Source organism: Haliotis cracherodii, unplaced genomic scaffold, assembly GCF_022045235.1.
Source record: "Haliotis cracherodii isolate W230 unplaced genomic scaffold, xgHalCrac1.p SCAF_20, whole genome shotgun sequence".
NCBI lineage: Eukaryota > Metazoa > Mollusca > Gastropoda > Lepetellida > Haliotidae > Haliotis > Haliotis cracherodii.
Genome location: NW_027266276.1, coordinates 4,437,988 through 4,447,166, shown reverse-complemented (window position 1 = coordinate 4,447,166; position 9,179 = coordinate 4,437,988). Strand labels below are relative to the sequence as shown.

The following is a 9,179-nucleotide window of genomic DNA, read 5'->3' as shown; positions in this document are numbered from 1 at the left end:
ACTGCAATTTGACGCAGTTGTGTAACGGGTAGGCTCTTCTTGTTAGGTTGGAGGGGGACTACCGAACGTAATCAGTCGTAAATGCCCCCGCGAAGAATACCGATATCGATCTTACCCACAAAACACTGGCGTGCCGCCAGTCACGTTGTCTTAAAGTTAGGTTTATGAAAATGCAAAGAGCATGATTTTGAATTTAAGTGATTCAAATTCAATATTCACGACATAATAAAAGACAGGGAGATGTAATTATGGTATTTATACATTATACATAAATGTATATAAACATGTAGTATTCACACAGACTGACACACACACTCTCACACAGACACACACACACTCTCTCTCTCTCACACACACACAAGCACACACACATGCATACACACACATACACACACACACACACAGACACAGACACACAGACACACACATACAGAGAGAGAGAGCGAGAGAGAGAGAGAGAGAGAGAGAGAGAGAGAGAGAGAGAGAGAGAGAGAGAGAGAGAGAGAGACACACACACACACATATATGAGAATAGTTCATGCTCCGTTCCGTTGCATTAAGCATGCGTCTGACCTTTGAACTCTTATCGTTTCATCAAGTGTGTACCCCAGCAACCGGCACGGAAGTTTTAAGCCAAATATCTGACAGGGGATCAGTGGAGTTAGGGCGCTGTTTACCGTGCTACAAGTATCTCATCATGGATCACTATGTGTTAACTTACAAACCAGGATTATGAAATCTCTGACTTTTATTATGGGAGGGGACGGTTGGCCCAGTCGTTTAAGTCCCGCAACTCTCTGCGCAGAGTTGTCTCCCTTCGGCGTGCCAGACCTATGATGGTGGTTTCGAATCTGATTACGTTTGTTGAACTAAAGTCACTGAACTTAACAGCGAAATCTACAGCCTTAGTAGTTTCTTTCGTGCATTGTCAATTTATGTTTACTTAAACCTGGTCGATGTTTCTGCCGAAGGACTGAAATCCCCGACTTTCATCATTTATCTATGCTGTGTCATAAACAAAAGAAATGTTTGGACCCAATCTCATTAAAATCAGATCTTAGTTCACGTTACCGCTAAACAAAGATCTGAGGACATCCCATTACGGGTCACGTCAGAACGACCTTACATCCAACCAATCAAAGCGTCGCTTACCAGATCATGAAAGTGACAGTCGGAATGTGTTTTCTAATCACGCAATCTCGAAAACGTTAAAACGGGGTATTCCGAACGATACTTACGGCCCGTACGACTGATTCCTTCAAAATTATCGTCTATCTCTCGCTCACGTGGGATAGACATTTGAACGGAAGAGACGTTGCACAGTACGTGGGAAGCACTCCAATAGAATCGCAACCATATATTAGACATTCCGGAATGTTCGTTTGTTCAGTTTTCAAAATTTTAATCGAGAACTGTGTAAACATATTTTTCAAGCATAGTCAAAAAGGAAGTCGTCAGGTTGAAACGAGTACCGTAAAGCTCGAGAAAGCTGCTTTCTAATCGGTTGATGTCGACTTGTTGTTAGTCGGGGCGGTCGGGTAGCCTAGTGGTTAAAGCGTTCGCTCGTCACGCCGAAGACCCGGGTTCGATTCCCGACATGGGTACAATGGTGTCCCCCGCCGTGCTATTGCTGGAATATTACTAAAAGCGGTGTAAAACCATACTCACTCACTCACTCACTCTTGTTAGTCGTTTCAGTGGTCGGTCAAAGTCCGCGAAAGCTCGTTCTGACGTGACCCGTGATGGGATGTCCTCAGATCTTTGTTAGCGGCAGCGAGAACTGATTTTAACGAGATTGGTTTGGACGAAGACACAAAAACTGGCCCCAACCGTGTTGAAAAGCGAATATATTTCGAGAACCGTTTTCATTACTTTCAGCAGCAGAATTTCTGCACTTGTACACAGCAGCCGTAATTCAAAACTAAAGTGTCGTTTTCATTAGTTTCAACAATATCAGTAAATACACCATCGCGTCACTGGATATTCTGGTTCATCGGTCACTTCTTTGTCTGGTTTGTTTATTAGCTGCCCTCGCACGGCAGGAGTAATAATGTGCTGCGTCAGGCATTAAATACGTACTTCTTGATGTAAACTGCGTGAATGGCGGGTGCTACCTGTAGGGCGGGACATGCTTACGCTTTTCGCGAACACTTGGAGTCATCGCTGATTATCAATTCAATTCATATAATTTTCGAATCTATTTTGCGCTTTACGCCATGTGGAATCTGTTTCGGCGGATAATCTAGACTAGTTCTTCGCTTTCATTGTCAATTCATGTTTAATAAAAGCTTACAACAGGTTTTATGGTAGACATGTAGACATTTCCAAATGTGTCGCATTGGTGTCTAAGATGATGTCTGAGACTATTCCCATGTTTGACTTGTATCCAATCCCATCAAAATCAGATCTTAGATCTCGCTACCGCTAAACAAATATCTGAAGCTGTGAGTCCCGGATAGCTTTCACATTTTTTATTCATCTATGGATATATGACTTTCAAAAAATAATACTGAGATTTTGCCACTCCAGGTGGTACCGCTGTATAAACCTTTGGGGTCTGGCTCATGGATTAGAGCGGAAGGTCGGTGTAGCAGCATTATACCAAAAGACGTTTAAAGAAAGTCCTTGTTGTTACGCTGCAAGACGGTAGGCATTAGGAGGATAAAACAAGCACTGACTTTGAGTCAGTAAACAGTGGGGTATCAATGTTAAACTGCAGCTTTGGATCCCAGTTGGCAGGCACTAGTACGCCTACCTAGTACGGGCAGCCACACACGCGCATTTACGTTGCTATATAAGTGCAAAAATAAATTTTGACATGACCTAAAATCTCCTTTTACCTCACCTAAATTTCCCTTTTTTAATGCACCAACTTACCTTTTGAAAAGCTGCTGTGATTGAGTAAGCTGTATAGATGTCGCACGACGCTCATTCGGCGTGACCTGCCGGTACACGAATCGCACTATTAGTTCACTGCTCCAGGTGTCACGTTGCTAGCCGAGTGGACGTGGTGTTCCCCGCTTCTGAAAGATCCCTAAAGGTAAAGGGAGGCTACTCCGTTACAACCACGCCTCCAAATAGACGTTTGTCGAACATCCATGCATTATATGTTTGTTTGTTTGTTTATTTGTTGTTTAACGCCGCAACCATGTTGACATCATGAGCATCGATCCCTGCAATTTGGATACGATGCCATGCATCAACTAAATTAGAGAGCCTGACCAGCCGATCCCGTTAGTCGATGCCGTTACGACAAGCATAGTCACCTTTTACGGTAATCATGGATTGCTGAAGATCTATTCTACCCCGGATGCTCACGGGTCTCCATGCATTATAAAGAAGATTTATCGGTCGTAGTTAAATACTGTTTATCTCATTGAGCAAATGACATTGTTAAAAATATGTTTTCCTAGCAGGTAGGATGACATGGTAGGTTGACTTTTGATCTTCTAGCGCCTTACAGGCAATATGGGATGTCTGCTCCCCATGGAGCTGAGAATAAAGATCGAGCGCGCACTAACCGGGGTAATAATGATGCGGGTTCACGGGGATAGCATGATGCCCAGCACGGAGAAGCATAATACAACTTGCATACGTCAGTGTCAGCACTTTGGGGGAGATCAGGAAATATTCTGATGCAGGACAGGTCGTGGCGTGGCGATGCGGGCTACTACCACTACTACCATAACTACTACTTCCTCCTCCTCCTCCTCCTCCTCCTCCTCCTCCTCCCCCTACTACTACTACTACTACTACTACTACTACCACTACTGCTACCACTACTGCTACTACTACTACTACTACTACTACTACTTTCTGCTATTACTACACTACTACTACTACCACTACTGCTACTACTACTACTACTACTACTACTACTACTACTACTTTCTGCTACTACTACACTACTACTACTACTACTACTACTACTACTGCTACTGCTACTGCTACTGCTACTACTACTACTACTTCTACTACTACTACTACCCATTCTACTACTTCTTCTACTACTACTACTACTACTACTACTACTACTACTACTACTACACTACTACCACCACTACTACCCATACTACTACTACTACTACTACTACTACTTCTACTACTACTACCACTACTTCTGTAACTATCATAACTTCTCATGCATCTTTCTAGTGGAAGTGCTGCAACTACTGCAACGACACCTGCTATCACTACATGTACTACGACTGTATGATGTCCCATATAGTGACATAGTGTAGCAGCTTCCTCTCCAGGTCAGTTTGTGGGACGTCTGTTATTACACAGGGTATATTTCCCGGTAGGCAGTTGACTCGGATTTATAATGCAGAATCCCTCATGAGGCTGTTGAAAGCGAGATTATACATTACGGACAAGAAACAATAATATTATAATCTCCGACCTCTTAAACCACAACCACAACAACTTCTACTACTACTACTACTACTACTACTACTACTACTACTACTACTACCACTACTGCTACTACTACTACTACTTTCTGCTACTACTACACTACTACTACTACTTCTACTACTACTACTACTACTACTACTACTACTACTACTACTACTACTACTACTACTACTGCTACTGCTACTGCTACTGCTACTACTACTTCTACTACTACTACCCATTCTACTACTTCTACTACTACTACTACTACACTACTACCACCACTACTACCCATACTACTACTACTACTACTACTTCTACTACTACTGCCACTACTTATGTAACTATCATAACTTCTCATGCATCTTTCTAGTGGAAGTGCTGCAACTACTGCAACGACACCTGCTATCACTACATGTACTACGACTGTATGATGTCCCATATAGTGACATAGTGTAGCAGCTTCCTCTCCAGATCAGTTTGTGGGACGTCTGTTATTACACAGGGTATATTTCCCGGTAGGCAGTTGACTCGGATTTATAATGCAGAAGCCCTCATGAGTTTGTTGAAAGCGAGATTATACATTACGGACAAGAAACGATAATATTATAATCTCCAGCCTCTTAAGCCACCACCACAACAACAACTACTACTACTACTACTACTACTACTACTACTACAACTACTACTACTACTACTACTACTACTACTACTACTACTACTACAACTACTACTACTACTACTACTACTGCTACTGCTACTACTACTACTACTACTGCTACTACTACTACTACTACTACAACAAATACCACTACATTACTACTACTACACTACTACTACCACAACTACTACCACTACGCTATACTACCACGACTACGACTATCACTACCCATACTGCAACTACTTCTACGACTATCACAACCTATACTGCTACTACTTCTACTACTAATACTACTACCACTACTACTGCTACTACTGCTGCTACTACCACTACCACTACCACTACCACTACGCTACACAACACTACACTACACTACACTACACTACCACAAGTACGACTATCACTACCCATACTGCTACTACTACTACTACTACTACTACTGCTACTGCTACTACTACTACCACCACTACAAACCTCTCCCACTACCACAGCTACCACTACTGATACTTCAACTATGAAGTCAACGCTGATACACTTTAAATAATAATTAGATAATTATTAAAACTGATACAGTATACATATACAACGGAAACACTGCATGAAAACCTTGAAATGCGAAGCCAAAATAAGTTAACATATCAATAAAGTATCTGCTATATGCCTGATAGTCTGATAACCCATTTGTACCTGTTATCAAACACGGCAGGTTTTCTGAACCCTGCCAGGCCCCGGAGTATAACGACCAATGCATGCTGCAGGGTCCCGTCACGGACACGTGACTGCACTGTGATGTCAGCGAGACCAGTGTGCAGTCTCATACTTGAGATAAGTTATTTGCCAATCTACATTTCATGCGTTTGGTCGGCGTGGTGTACATCACCTCTTGATCGTTGATCAACTTGTACAAGTAAGTGTGCGTGGTTGTGTATAATATCTGGGTATGTGTATATTCACTGTCATACAGAAATGTATGTAGTTTCCAGGTATATTGAGGGCGATCATAAAAGATAATGTGACGGGTGTTGCCGGTAGGGCAGGAAATGCGTACTAGTTTCGTGAACACTTGGTGTCATCACTGATTTTCACTTATCCATTCCTATAATTTTCATAACTATTTTGTCTTTTCCGCCCAATGGAATCTGTTTCGGTGGATGAGCTGGATTGGGTATTGACGTTTTATGTTATCTTGCAGATCGTCCTCCTCTTTTACGATAATTGTTGAGGGGATTGAATATTTATCCCATACACCCCATTCTAGTGTGAATCGGTTAGGCAGTATGGCTTCTTGTGTCATATGCTGGGTTAATGTAATATATCGCCCGAACCACATTCAAGTGTAGATTGGTTGGACACCATGGCTACTGACATCAGTGTTGAATAAGATCATGTGCAAATGGGTCTTTTTGGGCATCAGCTTTTCATTCGAAGGGGCGGGGTGTTGTTAGTGGTGGTGGGGTGTGGGGTGTGGGGTGTGGGTGGGTGTGGAGTGTGTGGGGTGTGGGGGTGTGGGTGGACGGGGGGTGGGGTGTGGGGGGGGGGGGGGGGTGGGGTTGCCGTCGGTAACATGGTGTGTCTGTTCTCTGCAACGTCTGACTACTCCCAGAGGGTGAAAACACTCCTGCATACACTTCTATATTTCACAACACACCAGGACACCAGACATTACGGATGCATATCAAAACTGTATAGCTGATATATTCTACTCGAATGATTGTACGTGAGTACTTGCAGCTTCCATGGACCCATAGTAGGACTCCCGAACAAATAGGTTGGAAGAGAGTTTTCAGACTCTCACTTTTGTATTCTGGTAGTGAAGCCATCGTGGCATTATTAAGGTTCGGGGAATCGTTGATAAACAAAACATGTCGAAAGACCGCCACCACATTCATCGCTGCGTCTGCTAAGGACCTTGAACCTCGCGTTCTAAATGATCAGCGCCCCTTGGACCACGAGGCTTTCGCTGGTAAGATACGTTTTGAAATGCACTCGTAATCAACGGTACCTCACTCTCGTTATTTCTAAATCGACCCATGAAGATCCGGGGTAGAATAGGTCTTCAGCAATCAATCACTGGAAAAAAATATCATCCATTCCAAAAAATCCAAAACTTGGAAATACCACCATTCCAATTGGAAATATGACCATTCCATTATTTGGCAAGGTCATATTTCCAAGCTTGGATTTGTTTGGATTTGTTTGGAAATGTTTGGATTTGTTTGGACATGTTTGGAAATGTTTGGATACAACATGTCATAATCATATCTGTTAAAAGTTGTACAACTTTTGACCTTATGTGAGATTAGTAATGACATGAAAGTAAATAATTAAGAGTATTTTGGCACTATGTACCACGAAAAGACCAAATCATGAGCAAATTTTACTAAAAGAATTTCTGTCATTTAAAGTGGCTACTCTTTATATTTAATTTCTTATCTTCCTTGTCTATAATCATATGACACTGACTTTGAACTTTGAACAATTAAACAAATATTTTGTTTTCCCATACCGACTTACGGTTGTCGTAGAACAAAGACCGTTTCGAAAATATAGAGGGCCTCATTATTATAATTTGAACTAATATACATATGTACATAATAGTACTAGGTATAAAAAAAAATTTGATAAGTGTTCGTACAAGAATATGAACTTCGAATTATCTCGGAATTATGCGCAACACATAGGGCTGGAAATTTTATAATTGTTCTGGAGCTATCTGACGGTAATTCAAAACAAGTAACAAGATTTCGTCAAATGAATCATTGCGCCAGGAATGCAATGATTTAAATGCTGACAAAATGAATAAACATATCTGGAACAGAGTAGACTGTTCATGCAGACAATTATATGCTACGTCTATTGCCAATGAAGTTTATCACCCCATGTTATAGCATTTGTTTCATATAAAAGATAGAAGCCAAATAAATGGGACAATTAGTTGTTATGAATTAGCTTTACCTCTGTGACATATCACGCAACTAAATGCGAATATGTTTATCAAATAATCAATTACAGTAATTAACCTAGTGTCCTTATTTATACACAATATAATTACGTATTGGGGTACAATATATAATACAAATATACTCGGAATGATTTCGTATTTTGTCATTTTAATAATAACCCAAATCAAACAAATCAAAATGTGAAAGTAGTGACTAACTTAATGATCAAGGGTATAAATACTCAATTGTATCTATTAATCCTAATCGTATAACAATAAACCCTGTGTAATATACTGAGCATATTTAGATACATCCGGATCTACGACCGCAGCCATATGATCAATCAAGGAAAGTATATTAGATTGAATTACAAATGTGCTATCACTTAAACAAAATTTTCCGTTATCCACGTAAGCCTAAAGCTGGGAGAAATAAAGTTCTGTTCTGTTCTGAAGACGCCGTCATGATTAGTTGGCGCCAGTCTAGACTGTCCAATCAACTGAATATACAAACCGTGATGTTACTTGACCAGTTGATGACACCTGTCAAACTCAAAGTGCCCCTGGTCCTCCACCCACCATGTGTAATACTTTAGCGTACTTGATTGTTTAATTTGCAGTTATGTCACTGTTAGGCTGAGTGATGAGAGAATATATTTTGTTGTTTTTGTTAACGATCGTTTCTATTTTCAACGTGGTAACCTTATAAGTGACTAACTTTTTTATCATGATGAAATGAAACATATTAATTAAAATAATCAGAGGGACTGACGATCGCATTTTTTCGCATAAATGTCATGCTCGCATCAATTTCATGATTTACTGAAGATAGATGTGAACATTTCTGAGCAACGATCATGATTGGGTAAGGGAAGAAATCTTGTCGCCGCTTGCAATTGGATTCAGTTCAGAGATTGCAGCTTGACTGTTCGGTACGGCCGAAAGGCTCCGCTGATCACGGGGCCTCATTTGTCTGTATTCTGCTCATGAACTGGGATGCGCATGAAACACGGGTGTCAAAACGAATATATTCACCAATTATACGTACGGGTCAATTAGCCAGTCCAAGAGACAATACCCTGGTTCTACCACCTTTAGGTGTAATTACGTCGCACGCCCCTGGTTCACGGTTCGTCTGATCTCCCGTCATAAAACCACGATGTTTATTTACCTGGAGCCTCC

At 41.2% G+C, this 9,179-nt stretch overlaps 1 protein-coding gene across 1 annotated transcript in view; it reads left to right on the top strand.

The window, feature by feature from the left end:
- Positions 1–5,894: 5,894 nt before the first annotated feature.
- LOC139470229 (protein white-like) overlaps positions 5,895–9,179 on the top strand; it is a 30,584-nt gene continuing 27,299 nt past the window's right edge. The window contains exon 1 of the mRNA XM_071252550.1: positions 5,895–5,963. The gene's annotated coding sequence lies outside the window, so the exon portion shown is untranslated. The remainder of the gene's footprint in view (positions 5,964–9,179) is intronic.